The sequence below is a fragment of the Eschrichtius robustus genome, chromosome 4 (assembly GCF_028021215.1).
Source record: "Eschrichtius robustus isolate mEscRob2 chromosome 4, mEscRob2.pri, whole genome shotgun sequence".
Taxonomy (NCBI): Eukaryota; Metazoa; Chordata; class Mammalia; order Artiodactyla; family Eschrichtiidae; genus Eschrichtius; species Eschrichtius robustus.
In genome coordinates this window covers 107,250,561-107,277,579 of record NC_090827.1, presented here as the reverse complement: position 1 = coordinate 107,277,579, position 27,019 = coordinate 107,250,561, and the positions used below count along the sequence as shown (strand labels likewise).

The window sequence follows — 27,019 nt, the reverse complement described above, 5'->3', positions numbered from 1 at the left end:
GAAATAAAAGTAATTTGGATTGAAAAAGTAGAAGTAAAACTCTCTTTATAGATAACATAATGTTGTATATACAAATTTGTAAGGAATCCACACACACAAAATTTTAGAACTAGTAAGTTCAGCAAGGTTACAGGATGCCATATCAATATATAAAAATCAATTTTACTTGTATACAATGGCACTAAACAATTCTAAAAGGAAATAATTAAGAAAATAATTCCACTTACAACAGTATTACGAAGAAAACACTTATAGGAATAAGTCTGACAAAACATAAATAAACAGAAATACATCCTGTGTTCATGAACTGGAAGACTTAATATTGTTAACATGATAATAACTCCCCAAATTGATCAACAAATTCAACACAATCCCTATCAAAACCCTAGCTGGCATTATTGTAGAAACTGACAAGCTGATTCTAAAAAGCATATTGAAATACAAGGAATCCAGAATAGCCAAAATAATCTTGAAAAAGAACTAAACTGGAGGATTAGCAATTCTTGATTTCAAAACTTACTATAAAGTATAATAGTCAAGCCTAGGTGTTAATGTCCTAAGGACAGACATATAGATCAATAGAGTAGAACTGAGTCTCAAGATAAACCATTAATCCATTTTTGATAAGAGTACCAAGACAATTCAGTAGGGGAAATAATTGTCTTTTCAACAAACTGTGCTAGGACAACTGGATATTTACATGCAAAATAATGAAACTGGACCTCCACCTCATACCATATAGAATAATTAACTCAAAATGCACCAATGACCTAAATATAGGAGCTAAAACTATAAAAATCTGAAAGAAAACATAAGTGTAAATCTTCATGACCTTAGATTAAGGCAATGATTCCTTAGACACTAGAACACAAGCAACAAGAGAAAAAAATAGATATAATGAGTTTGATTAAAACTGAAAACTTTTGTACTTCAAAGGATACTAAGTGAAGAGAGTCCACAGAATAGGAGTAAATATTTACAAATCACATGTCTGATAAAGGTCTACTGTCCAAGTATATAAAGAACTCTTATAACCCAACAATAAAAAGACAAATGCCCAAATAAAAAAACAGCATATGATTTGAGTAGACATTTCTCCAAAGAAGATATTACTAATGACCAGTAAGTATATGACAAGATGATTAACATCATTAGTCTTTAGGGAAATGCAAATCAAAAGCACAATGAGATACCATTTCACACCCTGAAGGAGAATTATAATAAAAAATGCAGGTAACAAGTGCGAGTGAGAATGTGGAGAAATCTGAGTCCTCATACATGGTGGGTGGGAATGCAAAATGGTGCAGCCATTTTGGAAAATGTATTTTGAAAACACATTAAAAAATGTAAACATAGAGTTACCATATGACCCAGCAAATTCCACCCCTAGGTATATAACTAAGAAAACCGAAAGCATATGTTCAATCAAAAATATGTATGAATGTTCACAGCAGCATTATTCACAACAGCCAAAAAGTAGAAACAACCCAAATGAATGTCAACTGGTGAATGTATAAATAAAATGTGGTATATCCATACAATAGAGTATTATTCAATCATAAAAAGAAATGAACTGACGCATGTTACAACAAGAATGAACCTCAAAAACATGCTAAATGAAGGCTGCATGTAGTGCAATTTCATTTATATGAAATGTTTAAAAGAGGCAAATCTACAGAGAGAGAAATCTATTAGATTAGTGGTTGCCAGAGCCTGAAGAAGAGTAAGAGAATGATGAGTGAGTGTCCATCTAGTAATGGGTTTCTTTTTTAGGGTGAAGAAAATGTTCTGGAATCAGAGAGCAGTGATGGTTGCAAAACTTTGTTAATGAGTGTATTAAAAACCACTGAATTTTATACTTTAAAAAAGTGAATTTTATAGTATGTGAATTATATCTCAATTAAAAAAAATAGGAAGAAAGGATAAATTAGAAAGTGGAACTTACAGCCCAGAGGGCAGATTGAAGAGCCATAAAGAATTTTTCCTTAAGATCTAATCGAATAACTTCCAACCTTTTCCCAGCTGGATTTCAGGATTGCTATGGAACAGGGACCCCTGTGTGCACCCCATTTTGCCATTTTTTTGTTTGTTTGTTTGTTTGTTTTTTTATACTGCATGTTCTTATTAGGCATCAATTTTATACACATCAGTATATACATGTCAATCCCAATCACCCAATTCAGCACACCACCATCCCCACCCCACCGCAGTTTTCCCCCCTTGGTGTCCATATGTCCGTTTCTCTACATCTGTGTCTCAACTTCTGCCCTGCACACCGGCTCATCTGTACCATTTTTCTAGATTCCACATACATGCGTTAATATACGATATTTGTTTTTCTCTTTCTGACTTACTTCACTCTGTATGACAGTCTCTAGATCCATCCACGTCTCAACAAATGACTCAATTTCGTTCCTTTTTATGGCTGAGTAATATTCCATTGTATATATGTACCACATCTTCTTTATCCATTCGTCTGTTGATGGGCATTTAGGTTGCTTCCATGACCCGGCTATTGTAAATAGTGCTGCAATGAACATTCGGGTGCATGTGTCTTTTTGAATTACGGTTTTCTCTGGGTATATGCCCAGTAGTGGGATTGCTGGGTCATATGGTAATTCTATTTTTAGTTTTTTAAGGAACCTCCATATTGTTCTCCATAGTGGCTGTATCAATTTACATTCCCACCAACAGTGCAAGAGGGTTCCCTTTTCTCTACAGCCTCTCCAGCATTTGTTGTTTGTAGATTTTCTGAGGATGCCCATTCGAACTGGTGTGAGGTGATACCTCATTGTAGTTTTGATTTGCATTTCTCTAATAATTAATGATGTTGAACAACTTTTCATGTGCTTCGTGGCCGTCTGTATGTCTTCTTTGGAGAAATGTCTATTTAGATCTTCTGCCCATTTTTGGATTGGGGTGTTTGTTTCTTTAATATTGAGCTGAATGAGCTGTTTGTATATTTTGGAGATTAATCCTTTGTCTGTTGATTCGTTTGCAAATATTTTCTCCCATTCTGAGGGTTGTCTTTTCGTCTTGTTTATGGTTTCCTTTGCTGTGCAAAAGCTTTGAAGTTTCATTAGGTCCCATTTGTTTATTTTTGTTTTTATTTCCATTACTCTAGGAGGTGGATCAAAAAAGATCTTGCTATGATTTATGTCAAAGAGTGTTCTTCCTATGTTTTCCTCTAAGAGTTTTATAGTGTCCAGTCTTACATTTAGGTCTCGAATCCATTTGGAGTTTATTTTTGTGTATGGTGTTAGGGAGTATTCTAATTTCATTCTTTTACATGTAGCTGTCCAGTTTTCCCAGCACCACTTATTGAAGAGACTGTCCTTTCTCCATTGTATATCTTTGCCTCCTTTGTCGTAGATTAGTTGACCATAGGTGCGTGGGTTTATCTCTGGGCTTTCTATCTTGTTCCATTGATCTATGTTTCTGTTTTTGTGCCAGTACCATATTGTCTTGATTACTGTAGCTTTGTAGTATAGTCTGAAGTCAGGGAGTCTGATTCCTCCAGCTCCGGTATTTTCCCTCAAGACTGCTTTGGCTATTCGGGGTCTTTTGTGTCTCCATACAAATTTTAAGATGATTTGTTCTAGCTCCGTAAAAAATGCCATTGGTAATTTGATAGGGATTGCATTGAATCTGTAGATTGCTTTGGGTAGTATAGTCATTTTCACAATGTTGATTCTTCCAATCCAAGAACATGGTATATCTCTCCATCTGTTGGTATCATCTTTAATTTCTTTCATCAGTGTCCTATAGTTTTCTGAATACAGGTCTTTTGTCTCCCAAGGTAGGTTTATTCCTAGGTATTTTATTCTTTTTGTTGCAATGGTAAATGGGCGTGTTTCCATAATTTCTCTTTCATATTTTTCATCCTTAGTGTATAGGAATGCAAGAGATTTCTGTGCATTAATTTTGTATCCTGCAACTTTACCATACTCATTAATTAGCTCTAGCAGTTTTCTGGTGAAAGTTTTAGGATTCTCTATGTATAGTATCATGTCATCCGCAAACAGTGACAGTTTTACTTCTTCTTTTCCAATTTGTATTCCTTTTATTTCTTTTTCTTCTCTGATTGCCGTGGCTAGGACTTCCAGAACTATTTTGAATAACAGTGGTGAGAGTGGACATCCTTGTCTCATTCCTGATATTAGAGGAAATGCTTTCAGTTTTTCACCATTGAGAATGATGTTTGCTGTGGGTTTGTCATATATGGCCTTTATTATGTTGAGATAGGTTCCCTCTATGCCCATTTTCTGGAGAGTTTTTATCATAAATGGGTGTTGAATTTTGTCAAAAGCTTTTTCTGCATCTATTGAGATGATCATATGGTTTTTATTTTTCAATTTGTTAATACGGTGTATCACATTGATTGATTTGCGTATATTGAAGAATCCTTGCATCCCTGGAATAAATCCCACTTGATCGTGGTGTATGATCCTTTTAATGTGTTGTTGGATTCTGTTTGCTAGTATTTTGTTGAGGATTTTTGTATCTATATTCATCAGTGATATTGGTCTGTAATTTTCTTTTTTTGTAGTGTTTTGTCTGGTTTTGGTATCAGGGTGATGGAGGCCTCATAGAATGAGTTTGGGAGTGTTCCTTCCTCTGCAATTTTTGGAAGAGTTTGAGAAGGATAGGTGTTAGCTCTTCTCTAAATGTTTGATAGAATTCACCTGTGAAGCCATCTGGTCCTGGACTTTTGTTTGTTGGAAGATTTTTAATCACAGTTTCAATTTCATTACTTGTGATTGGTCTGTTCATATTTTCTGTTTCTTCCTGGTTCAGTCTTGGAAGGGTATACCTTTCTAAGAATTTGTCCATTTCTTCCAGGTTGTCCATTTTATTGGCATAGAGTTGCTTGTAGTAGTTTCTTAGGATGCTTTGTATTTCTGCAGTGTCTGTTGTAACTTCTCCTTTTTCATTTCTGATTTTATTGATTTGAGTCCTTTCCCTCTTTTTCTTGATGAGTCTGGCTAATGGCTTATCAATTTTGTTTATCTTCTCAAAGAACCATCTTTTAGTTTTATTGATCTTTGCTATTGTTTTCGTTTCTATTTCATTTATTTCCGCTCTGATCTTTATGATTTCTTTCCTTCTGCTAACTTTGGGTTTTGTTTGTTCTTCTTTCTCTAGTTTCTTTAGGTGTAAGGTTAGATTGTTTACTTGAGATTTTTCTTGTTTCTTGAGGTAGGCTTGTATAGCTATAAACTTCCCTCTTAGAACTGCTTTTGCTGCATCCCATAGGTTTTGGGTCGTCGTGTTTTCATTGTCATTTGTCTCTAGGTATTTTTTGATTTCCTCTTTGATTTCCTCAGTGATCTCTTGGTTATTTAGTAACGTATTGTTTAGCCTCCATGTTTTTTTCTTTTTTACGTTTTTTTCCCTGTAATTCATTTCTAATCTCATAGCGTTGTGGTCAGAAAAGATGCTTGATATGATTTCAATTTTCTTAAATTTACTGAGGCTTGATTTGTGACCCAAGATGTGATCTATCCTGGAGAATGTTCCGTGCGCACTTGAGAAGAAAGTGTAATCTGCTGGTTTTGGATGGAATGTCCTATAAATATCAATTAAATCTATCTGATCTATTGTGTCATTTAGAGCTTCTGTTTCCTTATTTATTTTCATTTTGGATGATCTGTCCATTGGTGTAAGTGAGGTGTTAAAGTCCCCCACTTATTGTGTTACTGTTGATTTCCTCTTCTAGAGCTGTTAGCAGTTGCCTTATGTATTGAGGTGCTCCTATGTTGGGTGCATATATATTTATAATTGTTATATCTTCTTCTTGGATTGATCCCTTGATCATTACGTAGTGTCCTTCCTTGTCTCTTGTAACATTCTTTATTTTAAAGTCTATTTTATCTGATATGAGTATTGCTATTCCAGCTTTCTTTTGATTTCCATTTGCATGGAATATCTTTTTCCATCCCCTCACTTTCAGTCTGTATGTGTCCCTAGGTCTGAAGTGGGTCTCTTGTAGACAGCATATTTATGGGTCTTGTTTTTGTATCCATTCAGCAAGTCTGTGTCTTTCAGTTGGAGCATTTAATCCATTCACGTTTAAGGTAATTATCGATATGTATGTTCCTATGACCATTTTCTTAATTGTTTTGGGTTTGTTTTTGTAGGTCCTTTTCTTCTCTTGTGTTTCCCGCCTAGAGAAGTTCCTTTAGCATTTGTTGTAGAGCTGGTTTGGTGGTGCTGAATTCTCTTAGCTTTTGCTTGTCTGTAAAGCTTTTGATTTCTCCATCAAATCTAAATGAGATCCTTGCCGGGTAGAGTAATCTTGGTTGTAGGTTCTTTCCTTTCATCACTTTAAGTATATCATGCCACTCCCTTCTGGCTTGTAGAGTTTCTGCTGAGAAATCAGCTGTTAACCTTATGGGAGTTCCCTTGTATGTTATTTGTCGTTTTTCCCTTGCTGCTTTCAATAATTTTTCTTTGTCTTTAATTTTTGCCACTTTGATTACTATGTGTCTCGGCGTGTTTCTCCTTGGGTTTATCCTGTATGGGACTCTCTGCGCTTCCTGGACTTGGGTGGCTATTTCCTTTCCCATGTTAGGGAAGTTTTTGACTATAATCTCTTCAAATATTTTCTCTGGTCCTTTCTCTCTCTCTTCTCCTTCTGGGACCCCTATAATGCGAATGTTGTTGCGTTTAATGTTGTCCCAGAGGTCTCTTAGGCTGTCTTCATTTCTTTTCATTCTTTTTTCTTTAGTCTGTTCTGCAGCAGTGAATTCCACCATTCTGTCTTCCAGGTCACTTATCCGTTCTTCTGCCTCAGTTATTCTGCTGTTGATTCCTTCTAGTGTAGTTTTCATTTCAGTTATTGTATTGGTCATCTCTGTTTGTTTGTTCCTTAATTCTTCTAGGTCTTTGTTAATCATTTCTTGCATCTTCTCAATCTTTGCCTCCGTTCTTATTCCGAGGTCCTGGATCATCTTCACTATCATTATTCTGAATTCTTTTTCTGGAAGGTTGCCTATCTCCACTTCATTTAGTTGTTTTTCTGGGGTTTTTTCTTGTTCCTTCATCTGGTATATAGCCCTCTGCCTTTTCATCTTGTCTATCTTTCTGTAACTGTGGTTTTTGGTCCACAGGCTGCAGGATTGTAGTTCTTCTTGCTTCTGCTGTCTGCCCTCTGGTGGTTGAGGCTATCTAAGAGGCTTGATGGGAGGCTCTGGTGGTGGGTAGAGCTGACTGTTGCTGTGGCGGTCAGAGCTCCGTAAAACTTTAATCCACTTGACTGTTGATGGGTGGGGCTGGGTTCCCTCCCTGTTGGTTGTTTTGCCTGAGGCAACCCAACACTGGAGCCTACCTGGGCTCTTTGGTGGGGTTAATGGCAGACTCTGGGAGGGCTCACACCAAGGAGAACTTCCCAGAACCTCCGCTGCCAGTGTCCTTGTCCCCACGGTGAAACAGAGCCACTCCCTGCCTCTGCAGGAGACCCCCCAACAGCAGCAGGTAGGTCTGGTTCAGTGTCCCCCAGGGTCACTGCTCCTTCTCCTGGGTCCCGATGCGCACACCACTTTGTGTGTGCCCTCCAAGAGTGGGGTCTCTGTTTCCCCCAGTCCTGTCGAAGTCCTGCAATCAATTCCCACTAGGCTTCAAAGTCTGATTCTCTAGGAATTCCTCCTCCCGTTGCCGGGCCCCCAGGTTGGGAAGCCTGACGTGGGGCTCAGAACCTCCACACCAGTGGGTGGACTTCTGTGGTATAAGTGTTCACCAGTCTGTGAGTCACCCACCCAGCAGTTATGGGATTTGATTTTACTCTGATTGTGCCCCTCCTACCGTCTCACTGTGGCTTCTCCTCTGTCCTTGGACGTGGGGTATCCTCCTTGGTGAAGTCCAGTGTCTTCCTGTCGATGACTGTCCAGCAGCCAGTTGTGATTCTGGTGCTCTCGCAAGAGGGAGTGAGAGCACGTCCTTCTATTCCGCCATCTTGGTTAATCCCTCTGCCCTTCCATTTCACCATTTTTGAACAAGAGTGTTTACAGTGGTTATCCTATGCCTGTCCTAACATTGTATGTTGGGTGTGTGTGGGCAAGTAATTTGCGTTTTTACTTTCAGAGGTCTACAGATCAAGAGAAACTATATTTGAAGTGCTATACCAAAGGAACTACACTCAAGGAACTTCATTTGTATCTGAAACTGAGTTAGATAACACAAGTGTGGTCTCTGAGATGATGTTGTAATAAGATAAGACTTTTGGAGGTCTTGGGCAGGGGTGAGTGTGTTTTACATTTGGGAGAGATGTGAATCACCAGAACCAACTGATTCCAACTTCCTTGTATCCACTCCTTTGTTTAGTATTCTTCCACACTCATAGGTAGCATATAATGCTATTATTTACCTAGAGAGAGAGTTGCTCTTAGGACCAATCTAAGAATATCTGAGTAGGTTGTCTCAATTATGAGACTGTCAAAGTGGAAAATATTGGTCACTAATCCAACAAAAACTTTAAAGACCAGGATGATGGTATTTTTCTTATCTTCTCTTTCTCCAAAATCCATTTCCCGTCTCTCCATGTTTGATATGTATTAACAATTAATACTTATACAGCACTTTATATAACATGAAGAACTCTGACACATGGGTATCATTTAAGACAAATATCATATTAGTGCAGATAATGATATAACGAAAGGTAAGAAGGAAAGCAAAGTTCTACAGAACCACGTATGGTGTACAGTTATTGCCCTTGCCTTCTATTCTTCCCCAAATACGGTTTTCTAAAAATTTCAATCTACAGAAAAGTTGAAAGAAGAGTACAATGTACTTCCACAAAATTTTACCTCTATAGATTCAACAACTATTGACATTTTGTGTCATTGGATTTACATATAAACTCACACACACAGGTTATTTACGGGTGAAGCATTTGAAAGTTGCAGATATCATGAAGCTTTAACTCTACTTGAGAAAGAAAGAACAAGAACATTATGATACATAACTATAATGCCATCATCCCTTTCAAAAAATTTAACACAAAAAATATAGTTCCCAACTTTCCTCATTATCTCCTTTGCAGCTTTTTCCTCCCCAATCTCAGGTTGCAATCTAGGATTACATATTGTATATTTTTTGGTTTTTTTAACATCTTTATTGGAGTATAATTGCTTTACAATGGTATGTTAGCTTCTGCTTTATAACAAATTGAATCAGTTATACATATACATATGTCCCCATATCTCTTCCCTCTTGCGTCTCCCTCCCTCCCACCCTCCATCTCCCACCCCTCTAGGTGGTCACAAAGCACTGAGCTGATCTCCCTGTGCTATGCAGCTGCTTCCCACTAGCTATCTATTTTACATTTGGTAGTGTATATATGTCCATGCCACTCTCTCACTTTGTCACAGCTTACCCTTCCCCCTCCCCATATCCTCAAATCCATTCTCTAGTAGGTCTGTGTCTTTATTCCTGTCTTACCCCTAGGTTCTTCATGACCTTTTTTTTTTCTTTCTTAGATTCCATATTTTGTGTTAGCATACGGTATTTGTTTTTCTCTTTCTGACTTACTTCACTCTGTATAACAGACTTTAGGTCCATCCACCTCACTACAAATAACTCAATTTCGTTTCTTTTTATGGCTGAGTAATATTGGATTGTATATATGTGCCACATCTTCTTTATCCATTCATCTGTTGATGGACACTTAGGTTGCTTCCATGTCCTGGCTATTGTAAATAGAGCTGCAATGGACATTTTGGTACATGATTCTTTTTGAATTATGGTTTTCTCAGGGTATATGCCCAGTAGTGGGATTGCTGGGTTGTATGGTAATTCTTTTTTTAGTTTTTGAAGGAACCTCCATACTGTTCTCCAGAGTGGCTGTATCAATTTACATTCCCACCAACTGTGCAAGAGTGTTCTCTTTTCTCCACACCCTCTCCAGCATTTATTGTTTCTGGATTTTTTGAAGATGGCTATTCTGACCGGTGTGAGATGATATCTCATTGTAGTTTTGATTTGCATTTCTCTAATGATTAATGATGTTGAGCATTCTTTCATGTGTTTGTTGGCAATCTGTATATCTTCTTTGGAGAAATGTCTATTTAGGTCTTCTGCCCATTTTTGGATTGGGTTGTTTGTTTTTTTGTTATTGAGCAGCATGAGCTGCTTGTAAATTTTGGAGATTAATCCTTTGTCAGTTGCTTCATTTGCAAATATTTTCTCCCATTCTGAGGGTTGTCTTTTGGTCTTGTTTATGGTTTCCTTTGCTGTGCAAAAGCTTTTAAGTTTCATTAGGTCCCATTTGTTTATTTTTGTTTTTATTTCCATTTCTCTAGGAGCTGGGTCAAAAAGGATCTTGCTGTGACTTATGTCATAGAGTGTTCTGCCTATGTTTTCCTCTAAGAGTTTGATAGTGTCTGGCCTTACATTTAGGTCTTTAATCCATTTTGAGTTTATTTTTGTGTATGGTGTTAGGGAGTGTTCTAATTACATACTTTTACATGTACCTGTCCAGTTTACCCAGCAACATTTATTGAAGAGGCTGTCTTTTCTCCACTGTATATTCTTGCCTCCTTTACCAAAGATAAGGTGACCACACGTGCTTGGGTTTCTCTCTGGGCTTTCTATCCTGTTCCATTGATCTATATTTCTGTTTTTGTGCCAGTACCATACTGTCTTGATTACTGTAGCTTTGTAGTATAGTCTGAAGTCAGGGAGCCTGATCCCTCCAGCTCCATTTTTCGTTTTCAAGATTGCTTTGGCTATTCGGGGTCTTTTGTGTTTCCATATAAATTGTGAAATTTTTTGTTCTAGTTCTGTGAAAAATGCCAGTGGTAGTTTGATAGGGATTGCATTGAATCTGTAGATTGCTTTGGGTAGTAGAGTCATTTTCACAACATTGATTCTTCCAATCCAGGAACATGGTATATCACTCCATCTAGTTGTATCATCTTTAATTTCTTTCATCAGTGTCTTATAATTTTCTGCATACAGGTCTTTTGTCTCCTTAAGTAGGTTTATTCCTAGATATTTTATTCTTTTTGTTGCAATGGTAAATGGGAGTGTTTTCTTAATTTCACTTTCAGATTTTTCATCATTAGTGTACAGGAATGCCAGAGATTTCTGTGCATTAATTTTGTAACCTGCTACTTTACCAAATTCATTGATTAGCTCTAGCAGTTTTCTGGTAGCATCTTTAGCATTCTCTATGTATAGTGTCATGTCATCTGCAAACAGTGACAGCTTTACTTCTTCTTTTCCAATTTGGAGTCCTTTTATTTCTTTTTCTTCTCTGATTGCTGTGGCTAAAACTTCCAAAAGTATGTTGAATAATAGTGGTGAGAGTGGGCACAGGTTATTCATTTTTGACAGGAGTAGTACATTGGTGATATGCCTTTTGTTTTATCATACCAGTTGGTCCCAGCATTAGTGATGTTGTTGATCACTAGCTGTAAGGTGGTATCCAACAGATATTGCCATTTTAGAGTTACCTTTTCTCCTTTGTAATTAGTAATCTATGGAGTAATACTTTAATGTGATTATCCTTTTCCCCAACAATCTTGTATTTACCCAATGTTTTTAGTATCGATTGATAATTCCTGCCAGAAATAACTGGTACACTAGTGGTTACAAAAAAGTAATTTTCTTAATTCCATTATTCATTTTCTATTGTTCTGTAACATTCTTAAAAAAGAAAAAAAAAGAAATGCCTTCTCTTCTGTGACCCTTACCTTTTATTTTTTGTTTGTTATTATCACTGTGAACTCATAGACTGTCCCTTGTTATCCAGTATGTTATCTATGACTTCATTATTCATTTTAATGCACAAATTATTCCAAATTTGGCCAGTGGAAACCCCTTCATGCTGGTCCTTATATCCTTTTGATATACCTTCTGTTTTTGAGGACTTCCCTTTTTTTTTTCTTTTAGCATATAAAAAAAATTCCATATCCACTTTCTACTTTTCCTGTCCCTGACTTGGAATCAACCAATATTCCAAATACCCTATTTTTCCTACTTGTGGTAGGGACTGGTATTTAGGCATCAAGGTCTGGATGATAAGTGTGGTCACTGCTACTGTGATGTCATTGCTTCTAGAATCTTACAGTAGGAAAAGTTAATAAATGCTAAATATATACATATTTAAATCATGAGTTCATACTGGGACCTCTATTACCATGGAGTTCTTCTTTTTCTTCCCCCGTTCCATATTTTTATTCCCTTCTCTTTCAGTAAAAACTCACAAAATTACTATAGCAATACAACTATTGAAAAATGTTTATCCTTAAAATAACCCCACTGAGAGTACAGAGTACTATATTAGTTATTTGAATTAATTTTTCCTGTGTTCTGTATTATTGATATGATATAGTTAGGTTTATTTGCTTTTTTTGTTTGATGCAATCACAGGGCTTCCTCTCCCATCCTTGTTGATTTAATTTTATTTAAAAAAAATGCACAAAATTAACATGTCTCAAAACTCAAAACTATACAAGACTCAAAGAACGTTCACTTATTTTATCTTCCACTACTCCCAAAGTAACCAAATTTTATTAGTTTCTGATTTATGCTTTTGTGTTTTTTTGTATAAAAATAAGAAAATAGATTCATATATTCTTTCCTCTTCTTTCTTAAAAGTTAACATAGTATATATCCCATTTTCTTCCTCTTGCTTTTTTCACTTAAAAGTATATACCAAGTTAATCCTTCTTATCAGTTCATAGAGATGTTCATAAAAAAATGTTTTTTAACTGAAGTATAGTTGATGTACAATATTAAATAATTTTCAGGTGTACAACAGTGATTTACAATTTTTAAAGATTATATTCCGTTTATAGTTACTACAAAATACTGGCTATATTCCCTGTATTGTACAATATATCCTTGCAGCTTATTTATTTTATACACAATAGTTTGCACCTCTTAATCCCCAACCCCTATCTTGCTCCTCCCCCCTTCCCTCTCCACACTGATAACCACTAGTTTGTTCTCTATATCTGTGAGTCTGTTTTTTGTTATATTCACTAGTTTATTTTTTTAGATTCCACATTTAGGAGATATCATACAGTGTCTGTCTTTCTCTGTCTAACTTATTTCATAAGCATTATACCCTCCAAGTCCATCCATGTTGTTGCAAATTTCATTCTTTTTTATGGTTTAGTAGTCCATTGTACATATATGCAATATCTTCTTTATCCGTTCATCTGTTGATGGACATTTAGGTCACTTTATTCTATTCTACAGCTCCATGGTAAGCCATTGTTTCTACCACGTGGTCAACCTGTCTCCTATGGGTGGGCATGTAAGTGATTTCAAACATTTTGCTATTATAAATAATGCTGCAATAAATAATTTTGTGCATTTCTATTCTCATGTTGTTAAACAAGTACCATCAGGTAAATTCTAAAAGGTGGGATTATTGAATCAAAGGGTAAATACATATGTAGTTTTAATAGATATTGCTTAATACTTCTTTGTCAGGAGTGTACATTTTGTACTTACCACTGCAATTGATGAAAGTGACTGTTACCTCATAGGTACCCTAACTGAGTGCTGTCAGGCTTTTGAATTTTTGCCAATCTAATAGAAGAGAAATGGTAACTCAGTATTGTTTTAATTTGTAGCTCTAGTATAAATTTAAGGGTCATTTAAATATCTTATTTTTCTGTGTGTAACACTCTGCTAACACCTTTTATCCATTTTTGTATTAATCGTTTGGTCCTATTTTTTTTCCCCCTATTAATTAAAAAAACCCCTTATATACTAGGAGATTAACTATTGTAATATACAATGCAAGTATGTTTTCCCAGTTTGCCTTTGTCTTTTAACTTTGACTATGGGACTTTCTTGCTAGACAAATTTCTATTTAATATAAATAAATCCTTTATATATAGTCAGTATTTTATTTTATTGCATCTGCACTTTAAGTCATACAGAAAGCCTTTGACCCCTATTCCAGGTTACAACAGAATTCACTGATATTTTCTCCTAGTATGTACATGGTTACATTATTTTGTGTTATATTGAAATCTCTTACCCAATTTGAAATTTATTCCAGCATACATATGAGATATGGATCTGATTTTACCTTTTTCTGATTCGTTTTCCAATTATCCTAATATCAGTTATTATCCTAAAATCAGTCCATCATTTTCCCTGTGATTTGAAACACCACCTACGTCATATATCTATTTCTCTGGGTGTGTGGGTCTATTTCTCAATGAGTTTGTTTGCCCATTCAGGTAACAGTACTGCCATTTTAATTACAGAGGTTTTAATAACTGGAAGAGCCAGTACTAAATCTTTTCAAAAACCTATTCTTGCATATCTGTATTTCCATATGGTAGCTCCAAAGGGGTAGATGAGATTTCCTAAAGGAATCAAATTAAATTTATATATTAATTTAGGGAAACCAAAATTGCTCATTTGTTTATTCCAAAGTATTTGTCTTTTTTTAACTACTGTAAATAGAATTATATCATCTATGTGTACATGAAAAACACTGTTGCTTTAAATTTTGACATTGTACTAATTTTTTTTTTTTTGCTGCATTGGGTCTTTATTGCTGTGTGCGGGCTTTCTCTAGTTGCAGGGAGTGGGGGCTACTATTCATTGTGGTGTGCACACTTCTCATTACAGTGGCTTCCCTTGTTGCGGAGCACCGGCTCTAGATGCGTGGGCTTCAGTCGTTGCAACACGTGGGCTCAGTAGTTGTGACATGCAGGCCCTAAAGTGCACGGGCTTCAGTAGTTGTGGCACATGGGCTCAGTATTTGCAGCGCACGGGCTCTGGGGCATGTGAGCTTCAGCATTTGTGGCTCAAGGGCTCTAGAGTGCAGGCTCATTAGTTCTGGTGCATGCGCTTAGTTGTTCTGCGGCATGTGGGATCTTCCCGGACCAAGGATTGAACCCATGTCCCCTGCACTGGCACACGGGTTCTTTTTTTTTAATATAAATTTATTTATTTATTTTTAGCTGCATTGGGTCTTCGTTGCTGTGCACAGGCTTCCTCTAGTTGTAGTGACATGGGGGCTACTCTTCGTTGCAATGCGCGGGCTTCTCATTGCAGTGGCTTCCCCTGTTGTGGAGCACAGGCTCTAGGCGTGCGGGCTTCCGTAGTTGTGACTCACGGGCTCTAGAGTGCAGGCTCAGTAGTTGTGGCGCACGGGCTTAGTTGCTCCGCGGCATGTGGGATCTTCCCGGACCAGGGATCAAACCCATGTCCCCTGCATTGGCAGGCGGATTCTTAACCACTGCGCCACCAGGGAAATCCCTGTGCTAAATTCTTTTACTGTTTGAGTTAGTTTTTCTTGGTCTTCTAATATCATTTGCAAACAGAACTAGTTGTATTTCTTCTTTTCCAATTCTTATGAATCTAAAACAGTTTTCTCTTATCTAATTGCACAAACCCAAACCTCCAACAAGATGTTGAATAGTGGGGACACAGGACAATCCTATCTTGTTCCAGTTTTAGTAGGAATGCCGTCAGTAGTTTCCACATTTTAAGCTGTATTTTAAAAACAGGAGTATAGTGTTTTATCAGGTTAAAGATACATGCATAAATTCCTTTTTTTACCAAATATATTTAGCAGGAACATGCTGAATTTTTCCAAAGACCTTTTGAACATCAGTAGAGATGAAGTACACTTTTTTGTTCTTCCTTAGGTTAACAGGTGATTTATGTTAATGGATTTCCTAAGACAGAACCACTGATCAATGCAACACTTGATCAATGATGTATTATTTTACTACAACACTGTAGAATTTTGTTTGATATTTTTGTATTGATATAAATAAGATTATTCTGTAGTCGTGTGTGTGTATGTGTGTGAACTATCTTTATGAGATTTTTATCTAGATCAACATCATAGTCATTTAAAAAATAATTTGGGAACTTATTTTTTATGTTCTGAAAGATTTTATGAAACATAGAGATTAGCTGATCTTAGAAAATTTGGTAAAATATAACTTTTAAACCTCCCGGCTTGGTGTTTTTATTGGTTTCTTGATACATTTTTCTATTTCTTAAAAAAAAAAAAAACACACACACAAAAAAACGAATAACCTGTTTAAGTCTTCTAGCTCTTTGGAGACAACTTTGGTAAACTGGATTTTCCTATTAATTTTATCCATTTCACCTAAGTTGTACAAAACAGAAACTATGACTTTTTAAATTTTCTGCTTCAATGATTATTTCCCCCTTATCATGTCTTCTACATCTCTGCTTTCTCCTTCTGTGCTAACCTCTCCCCTGTTCCCTGGCCAATTGGTTAACTAGTACTTTATTTCATGGCTTTTTCCAAAGAAAAAACTTTTTTTTCTATTTATTTTTTAGTCTTAATGTTTTTCTGTCTTCCACCTTAATAATTTTTGCTTTTATCTTTATTATTTCCTTCCTTGTTCATTATTCTGATTTACTTTGTTGAGGTTTTTTTTTTTTTTTTTTTTTTTTTTTTTTTTTTTTTTTTTTTTTTTTTTTTTTTTCCGGAAGCGCCTCGTGGCTTGTGGGATCTTAGTTCCCTGACCAGAGATTGACCCTGTTCTCCCTGCAGTGGAAGAAGAGAATCCTAATCACTGGATTGCCAGGGAATTTCTATTTTGTGATTTTTTTCTTAGCTTTTTTTGATGGGAATTTAACTTATTCTCATTCTGTAGTTTTTATTGATAAAAATTAAAGGCCAAATTTTTTCCTAATCACTGTTTTAATTATATCCCCTAGATTCTTACATGTAGTTTTTTCATTATTAGTATATTTTAAAGAGATCCTATACTTTTTTTCTTCCCTTTCACACTAAAGTTGTTTAAAAGAATGTTTACATTGTAGGTGGATAGGACTTAATTTTTTGCTGTTGTTAATCATTTTTATCTTTATGGCATTATGATTTTAAAAAAAAGCTTTTTTTTTTGGTATTGTTTCTACTTTATGAACTTCTCAGGATTTCTTTTTGACTTTGTATATAAATTTTTTGTGAACGTCCTATGTACACTTGAGAAAAAAGAATAGTTTATATTACCTGAGGATAGAGTTCAACTTATACCCATAAACTACCCCTTACTATTATTTCAGGGCTTCTACTATATATCCTTACTTATTTTATTTATTTATTTATTTATTTTATTTGAAATACAACTTTATTCTGATTCTAAATGAAAAGAAATGGGAATGACAGTAACAAACAAGATTCCACCACTGAATACTGTGATGTGACTGTAGCAGTCTTATATTTGAAACTCAAGGAGGAAACAACTGTGTTCCAAAACACCTAAATATTCAGGTCCAAAAAAATGAACGTTTTTTTTTTTAACTGCCACATTCACTCCGAAGCTCATTCATCTCCTTCAGCATCCCAAAGATTAAGCACATGTTCTGCTTAGTTATATAATAAAGTGGCAAACATGCTGCACCACTGACATCACAGGACAGTTGCCTATAAAACTAGACTCCTGATGCTGGGCTCCAGCTTCACTTTCTCACAGGTCATCATCTTCATCCGGGAGGGCAGTTGTCTGAGTAGCCTCTAGATTGTGCTCATACTGCGCTGCCAACGCTGGGTCCATGACCACCTCTGGCAGGGCGAGAGCAGGCATGGTGACGAACTCTCAGTTAGCGTCTCCGATCAGTTTTCTAGCAAGCCAGAGGAAGGGCTTTGCAAAGCTGTAGTTACTTTTGGCAGAAATGTCATAGTACTGAAGATTCTTCTTTCGGTGTAAGACAATTGACTTTGCCTTAACTCTTCTGTCCTTAATACCCACTTTGTTGCCACACAACATGATGGGGATGTTCTCACACACTCGTACCAGATCTCTATGAACGTTCTTGTAAGTAACTCTCGATGTTACATCAAACGTTATAATGGCACACTGAGCTTGGATATAATAGCCATCTCTCAGTCCACCAAATTTCTCCTGACGAGCTGTATCCCATACATTGAACTGAATAGGTCCTCTGCTGGTATGGAACACAAGGGGATGGACCTCAACACCCAAGGTAGCTACATACTTCTTCTCAGATTCACCAGTCAGATGACGTTTCAAAAATGTAGTTTTACCAGTACCACCATCACCAACCAATACAAGTTTGAACTGAACTTGGGGTTCTCCTTGGGCAGCCATTGGTATGTTACTCCTCCCAGCCGCCTCCCGCTGCCGCCACTGGGACGTCCCGACCCCCGGCCCCGCGGCCCCCACCCTGGCCCCCTCCTTACTTATTTTAGATCCACTTTACCGATCTAGGACTGAAAGTAACATGTTAATACTCCTGAAGTGTTTGTCCTTTACTCTGAATTCTCTCAAGTTTCTGCTTTATGAAGTTCACTGCTATATTATTTGACACAGATATTAATAAATACTATTTATGAGTTAAGGCCCTTAACAAAGTTTTTTGTCCTCAAGACAACCAATGCAATTTGGTATGCAAGAGAAATATTTTGAGTACTTCACATTTAATTGTACAGAATATTTTTTAAAATGTCTAACCCAAGGGTTAAATTTTCATAAATTAAAACAATTTTATTCCTTCATCAAGGGCACTCTTAAGTGTAATAGCCCTTTTTTTTTCACTACAATGTGTGTGGTGCTGAAGAACACAAGGACTACTAGGTATAGTTTAGTGCCACTGGTTTGACTCATGCTAGGGTACCAGTAATTTTAACCAACATTGCTCTTGCACCATCAGTTTTAAGGTCAACACAGCAAAAGTGCCAAATAACATCTTAGAATTTTTTTTTTAAAGTTTTGACCTTGCAGATTCCTTGAATGAGTCTTAGAGACCCAAGAGTTCCATGTATCACACTTGGAGAACCACCAAACTTAGTATATTTTTAACCCATAATAAACAGTACACTGGAAGGCAATATAGAAGAATGGTCGGAAATACATCATTGTAGTCAGATACACCTGGAATCAAATTTCAGCTCTGCTGATTACAGGCTGTATAACGTTGTGTAAGTTACACAATTATAAGCCATAATTTCTTTATCTGTAAAGCAGTTTTACTAATAGTGTCTAAAGGAGTTGCTTCAAGGATTAAATGAACTAATGTATAGAGAGCGCTCACCCAGTGCTTATCACATAGTCCTCAAAAAGCAGTAGCCTAATTACATAATTTTTATATAATGCAACTATTTTCTAACAATCCCTATCAGGAGAAAAAAATCAAAGACAATAATTTGGGAAATCTCCCTAGACCAAAAACTTTAAAAATGAGCAAAATACCTGAAGCATTAAATTCCTAGAATTTTAGGATGTAAAATTTCAGATACCAGCAAATTTTGACATTTTAACTTTAATAGCCTTTTTAAAAAAATTGACTTTTTAACTTAATCTTTTCTATTTTATCTTTGCATATTATTTCACAAGTTTTGGTGATATCTTCTTTGTCTGCCTTTCTCCTAATTATTTAGGGTTACTTTATTTTATTTTATTTATTTATTTTTGGCTGCATTGGGTCTTCATTGCTGCGTGTGGGCTTTCTCTAGTTGCGGTGACCAGGCGTTACTCTTTGTTGCGGTGCGCAGGCTTCTTATTGCGGTGGCTTCTCTTGTTGTGGAGCACGGGCTCTAGGTGCGCGGGCTTCAGTAGTTGCAGCACATGGGCTCAGTAGTTGTGGTTCGCGGGCTCTAGAGCACAGGCTCAGTAGTTGTGGCACACGGGCTTAGTTACTCTGCGGCATGTGGGATCTTCCCAGACCAGGGCTCGAACCCGTGTCCCCTGCACTGGCAGGCGGATTCTTAACCACTGCGCCATCAGGGAAGTCCCTTAGCGTTACTTAAAAAAAAAAACTCCTTCACTTAGATGCTCCGCTGACTTATTAAATTTCCAATCTTTTTCTTAATGTAAAAATTTAAGGCTATAAGTCTCCTTCTACCAAATCCTATAAGTCTTATAAGCTTTAAAATGTATTTTTAATATTATTTAGTGCCAAATATATTCTGATAGCCATTAGGATTCCTTCTTTATCCCATAAATTACTTAGAAATGTCATAATATTTCCATATGCATAAACTTATTCCTTTAAAGTTATCTTTTTTGTTACTGATTGCCATCTTAACTGAACTGTATCAAGAAATATGTATGGTCTGTGTGATACCAGTTTTTACTTGTTGATAACTTCTTAATGGCACAAAATGCAGTCAGTTTTTATAAAATTTTGAGTATACTTGAAAAAATGTTTACAAGGTTTCGAAATTTGCAATGATTGGGTTTGGGGCTCTATGTATGCCCATTACCTCAAACTTATTAACTATGTTGTTCAAATCTTCTTTCTTCTCATTAACGTCAGGTCTGTTGGACTTAACAAGATCTTAAACTCCCTGTCTATGATGTTCTCCTTGTATTTTTGATAATTTTTGCATCATATTTTCAGGCTGTGTTATTCTGACACACATATTCACAACTGTCATGGTTTTGTGGTGAAACAGTACCTTTTATCATGATATAAAAATCCAATTAATTTTGAATACTTCTCTCTGTCTTTATAAATCATTATGTTTGATGTTATACATTGTTTTGCATATTTGGTCGGGCTTTTACTAGTGTGTATTTTTTTCCAGCCTTTCACATTTTCAAGGAGTCTTTTATAAAGAACATATAGGTGGATTTGAATTTTTAATCTATCTAATAATCGATGTCTTAATTGGAGAATTTGTACTACATCTATTTAAATAACTACTATTTCTATTTATTCCTATTTTTTGCTTTTACAGGTCCCAATTTTTCTTTTGAAAAAAATTTTCCATGTATCTTCCCTCTTCTACTGGTTTGAAACCAGTATCTCTAGAGCTATTCTTTCATCACTTAGCCCCAAAATTTTCAGATGCATTATTCTTCCTTGTCAAGGAAAGTCTGAAGTTAATAAATATATTTGCTCTATTAAAAAGGGCTGTACAATGCTTTAATTCCACTCATACCACTCTAGGCTTACATGCTCTTGTTTTCAGGTATTAACGGGATTTATTAATCCCACAAGTAGCTATTATTTTTATTATTTTATGCAATCAGTTTTTCTTTAGATTTACTTCAATGTTTACCAATTCGTACTTTCATTCCTCCTTGCATTTCAGACTTTCTTTTCAAGATTGTTTTATTTCTTCCTCAAGTATAACCCTCAGAGGGTTTTTTGGTTTTGTTTTTGTTTTAAGTCTATTGGAGGTAAAGTTTCTGTTTTCCGTTTTTTTAATCTGCAAACAAATTTGTTTCTTGAAAGAGCTTTTACCAGATCCTAAGTTGATAGTCAGTTTCTTTTGTAGGAGTCCATTTCTGCTTAGAAAGCAGCTGTCAGTCTGTTATTCAACTGTAAGTAATCAGTCCTGTACTTCTGGTTGTTATCAACATTTTCTCTTGCTCTGCAGTCTTCAACTAAGTCTGATGTGAATTTATTTTCACTCATCCTGTTAGGTAGCACTAGGATCCCTGAATATGATTCATGTCTTTCATAAATTCTAGAAAATTCTCTGCTGGTATCACTTTAAATATTGCCTCTCTTAAATTCTATTTATAATCCCCACCTTAAATTCTGATTAGACACACAATACCTCATTTCACTATATTTTTCATGTCTCTTAGCATCTTTCAAATTTTTCATTTTGTTGCTGCATTTTTTGTGACTTCTTCAACCTTCCCAATTATCAATGACCCTCCCAAATGTAATTGGTTGTTTAAAACTTTCATTATGTTTTAAAATTCCATTATTGTATTTTTAATTTTTAGACATTCTATTTGGTTATTTTTTATACGGTGGGTAGTTTATGATAGTCTCTAGTTTTTACTCATGCTTTTAATGTTAAACTTCATTTCTTTAAATAGATTAAAACATACCCTTTTTATATTCTTATCTTTTAATGAAAAAATCCAGTCTTTGAAGGTTGGTTCTGGTTCTTTATTATTTCTGCCAACAATTATAAACTGTTTGCTTATGTGTTTTATGATTTATTTTATTATGGGGGGAATGAATTCATTTTTTAAAGAACTTTATATTTGGGAAAATTTTGAAAACAAAGATGATTAAAAAAATTTTTTCTATTGTGGTAAAATACACATAACATAAAATTTACCATCTTAACCATTTTAAGTGTATAGTTTAGTTCAGTGGTATTATATACATTTATAATGTTGTGCAACCTTCACCACAATCCATCTCCATAACTTTTCATCTTATAAAACTGAAACTATACCCATTAAACAATAATCTCTCATCCCCCTCCACTCAGAGCAACCACAATTCTACTTTCTGTCTCTATGATTTTGACTACTCCAACTACCTCATATATAAGTGGAATCACACAGTATTTGTCATTTTGTGACTGGTTTATTTCACTTACTGTAATATCCTCAAGGTTCCTCCACGTTGAAGCATATGTCAGAATTTTCCCCCTTTTAAGGGTGACTAATATTCCATTGTATATATACACTACATTTTGCTTATCTATTCTTCTGTCCATGGACAACTGGGTTGCTTCCAATGCAAGATGATTTTAAATTAAATTCTAGATTTTTGAATTAGTTTGAACTCAGATTCTTACTAAACCCTGTGGCAATTAGTCAATGGCTAAATACTACCAGGGGAGATTTTCTCCTTTTGGATACAGATATATATTCTTGCTCCCTATTTTAAGTTTTGATTTTTAATCTAGGATTTTTCATTGTTTCTTTAATGAGAGTTTCATATTTCTAATCATCTGTATTTCCAGAATCAAGAAACCAAATCTTCCTTGGTTATAAAATTCTTTGTCATTTCAAAAATAAATACTTCTTCAACAATTCATTTAAAAAACAAATTATTCATATGCCTTACGTTTAAAAGATATAATTCATGTAAACATACAGAATTATCTCTTTAGACAGTTTAAATATACTAAGGTGATTTATGTTATCTACCTTCAATAACCTTTGAAGCTTAATGATGTAGTTGAGGCATTTAAACTTCCTAGGGGAACATTCTGAGCAGCTCTAACTCTGTGGAAAAATTTTAAGTCTAAATGTAGAATAATAAGCAAAAGAGCAAATGATTTTTCAATGTTGTCATATCTCATGACAATTCCTGGAGATTTAGTGTTGAATTCTCATAGGAAAGGGTAGAGTTGGTTAAATCCCCACAGTAAAACTCTCCTTGGGGCAGAGTTACTCATCCTGACAAAAAGCACCTCTTTGCTATCTTTGTGATATGCCTCTATGTTTCAACATTAAGTAAGATCTGAAAAGCCTATGGGGACCATAAAGTGAAAATAAGATTAAGGGAAAAAAATCTATGATATGCTTTCAGAATCTTTCCTTCCTTAAGAAAACTAAAAAGCAGATGATATTAGAGAACTTTCAGAATAAAGAATCCAGTATATATAGTCTATGCCTTCTTAAAAACTAAGATTATCTGGTTCTTTGAAAACGTGGTTAAAATTGATAACCTCTAACCAGGATGCCAAGAGTGGCAAGACACAAGTTACAAACACAGAAATGAAAAAAAAGCCATCACAATTGATCTCATGAGTATTAAAAGGATGATAAATAAACATTATGAACAACTTCATACCCACAAATATGACAACTTACACGAAACAGACCAATTATTTGAAAGACACAATCTGGCAAAACACACACAAAGAAATACATAACATGGGTAAGCTTATATCTGTTAAAAATGAATGAATAATCACCTTTCAAAGCAGAAAGCACCAACCCAGATGGTTTCACTGGTGAATTCTACCAAGTATTAGGGAAGAAATTACACCAATACCCTACCATCTCTTCCAGAGACTAGAAGAGGTGGGAGTACTTACCAATTCATTCTAAGGTCAGCATTATAGTAATACAAAAGAAAGATAAAGACAAAACTACAGAGCAATATCTCTCATGAAAATAAATTTAAAAATCTTGCTAAATACTAGCAAATCGAATCCAACAATGTACAAATGGAATTATACACAATGACCAAGTGGAATTTATTTCAGGTATACAAAGCAGATTCAACATTTGAAAACCAATTAATGCAATCGAGCACATCAACAGGCTAAGAAGAAAAATCATATGATCACCTCAACTGATGCAGAAAAAGCATCTGACAAAACCTAATACTCATTCATAATAAAAACTCAGCAAACCAGGAACAGAGGAGAACTTCTTCAACTTGATAAATAACATCTACAAAAACCTACAACTAACATCATACTTAATGGTGAAAACCTAGATATTTTCCCCCTAAGATCAGGAACAAGGTAAGGATGTCCCCTCTTATCACACCTATTCAGCATCATAATGGAAGCTCTAGGTAACATAATAAAAAGCTCTAGGTAACAAGAAAAAACAACATGTATACATACGGAGAATAAAGAAATAAAACTGTCTTTGTTCACAGATAACATGATTGTCTATACGAAAGAATCAACAAAAAAATTCCTGGAGATGAATACAGTGAGAAGTTTGACAAAGAGTTACAAGATATAAAGAAGAACCAAACAGAGATGAAGAATACAATTTAACTGAAATGAAAATTACACTACTAGAAGAAATCAGCAGTACATTAATGATAGAAAGGAACAGATTAGTGAGCTGGAAGACAAAAGCAGTGGAAATCACTGAAGCTGAACAGAAAAAAGAAAAGAAATGAGGGCAGTTTAAGAGACCCCTGGGACAACATCAAGCGTAGGTACAGTCCCACTATAGGGGTCCCAGAGGAGACGAGAGAGAAAAAGGGGCAGAAGACATAATAGCTAAAAAACTCACTAATATGGGAAAGGTCCAGGAAGCACAGAGAGTCCCATACAGGATCAACCCAAAGAGGACCACACCAAGACACATTGTAATTGTAACGGCAAAAATTAAAAATAAAGAGAGAATATTAAAAGCAGCAAGGGAAAAGCAACAAATTACATAAGGGAACATTCATTCAGCTACCAGCTGATTTTTCAGCAGAAACTCTGCAGGCCAGAAGGGAGTGGCATGATATATTTCGAGTAATGAAAGGGAAAAACCTACAACCAAGAATACTCTACTCAGCAAGGCTTTCATTCAGATTTGATGGAGAGATTAAAAGTTTTAGAGACAAACAAAAGCTAGGAGTTCAGCTTCACCAAATCAGCTTTATAAGAAATGTTAAAGGCACTTCTCTAAGTGAAAAAGAGGCCACAACTGGAAACATGAAAATTATGAAAGGAAAATCTCACTAGTAAAGCCAAATATACAGTAAAAGTAGTAAATCAACCACGTACAAAGCTAGTAGGAAGGTTAAAAGACAAAAGTAGTAAAATCATCTATACCCCTAATTAGTAATTAAGGGTACACAAACAGAAAGATGTAAAATATGATTCAAAAACAGTAACCATGGGGGGAGGGGAGTAAAAATACTGGAGTATTAAAAATGAGTTTGAAATTAAGAGATCAGCAACTTAAAATAAATAAATAAATACACACACACACACACACAGACACACACACACACACACACACCCCTACCTCATGGTAATCACAAATCAAAATAGATACACAGACAAAAAAGAGAAAGGAATCCAAACATTACACTAAAGACAGTCATCACATCACAAAGAAGAGAAAAAAAGGAACAAAAAAGAACTATAAAACCAACCCCAAAACAGCTAACAAAATGGCAATAAATACATACTTATCAATAATTACTTGACACACACTGACTGAAAGTGAGAGGATGGAAAAAGGTATTCCATGAAAATAGAAATCAAAAGAAAGCTGGAGCAGCAATACTTGTATCAGACAAAATAGATTTTAAAACAAAGACTGTAGCAAGAGACAAAGAAGGACATCACACAATAATCAATGGATCAATCCAAGAAGAAGATATAACAATTATAAACATACATGCACCCAACATAGGAACAACTAAACACATAAAGCAAATATTAACAGTCATAAAGGGAGAAATTGACAGTAACACAATAACAGTAGGGACTTTAACAACCCACTTACATCAATGGACAGATCATCCAGACAGAGAATCAACAAGGAAACTGGCCTTAAATGACACCTTAGATCAAGTGAACTTAAGAGATATATATAGAACATCCCATCCAAAAGCAACAATATATATACTCTTTTCAAGTGCACATGGCACATTCTGCAGGATAGATCACATGATAGGCCACAAAACAAACCTTGGTAAACATAAGAAAACTGAAATCATATCAAACATCTTTCCCAACCACAATGCTATGACACTAGAAATCAACTACAAGAAAAAAAACTGCAAGAAACACAAACATGTGGAAGCTAAACAATGTGCTAGTAAACAACCAATGAATCACCGAAGAAATCAAAGAACAACAAAAAAAATACATAGAGACAAATGAAAATGAAAACACAATGATCCAAAATCTATGGGATGCAGCAAAAGCAATTCTAAGAGGGAAGTAAGTGATACAAGTGTAACTCAGGAACCAAGAAAAAAAAATCTCAAATAATAACCTAACCTCACATCTAAAGGAACCAGAAAAAGGAGAACAAACAAATCCTATAAACAGAACACAAGAAATCATAAAGATGAGAGCAGAAATAAATGAAATAGAAACTTAAAAAACAATAGAGAAGATCAATGAAAATAAGAGCAGGTTCTTTGAAAAAAGAAACAAAATTGATAAACCTTTACTCAGACTCATAAGAAAAAAAGAGAGCAGGCCTAAATCAATAAAATCAGAACTGAAAAAGGAGAAGTAACAACCAACACCACAGAAGTACAAAGGATCATAACAGATTCCTATGAAAAACTATATGCCAGTAAAATGGACAACCTAGAAGAAATGGACAAACTCATAGAAATGTACAATCTCCCTATACTGAACCAGGAAGAAGCAGAAAATATGAACAGACCAGTAATGAAACTGGATCAGTAATAAAAAAAAACTTCCAACAATGCTGTTCATAGCAGCAACAATGCTGTTTAACAGCCAAAATTTGGAAGTCACCCAAGTGTCCACCAACAGATGAGTGGATAAATAAGATGTGGTATATATATACAATGGAATACACTCAGCCATAAAAGAAGAATGAAATTTTGCTACTTCCAACAATGTGGATGGACCTGGAAGGTATTATGCTTA

The 27,019-nt window shown here is 35.4% G+C and overlaps 1 protein-coding gene and 1 pseudogene across 9 annotated transcripts in view; both read right to left on the bottom strand.

Annotated features, from left to right (window-relative positions):
- The window catches only part of LCORL (ligand dependent nuclear receptor corepressor like), a 181,707-nt gene that overhangs the window by 65,079 nt on the left and 89,609 nt on the right, over positions 1-27,019 (bottom strand). The window lies entirely within an intron of this gene.
- Positions 17,299-18,098, bottom strand: LOC137763812 (GTP-binding nuclear protein Ran-like; annotated as a pseudogene).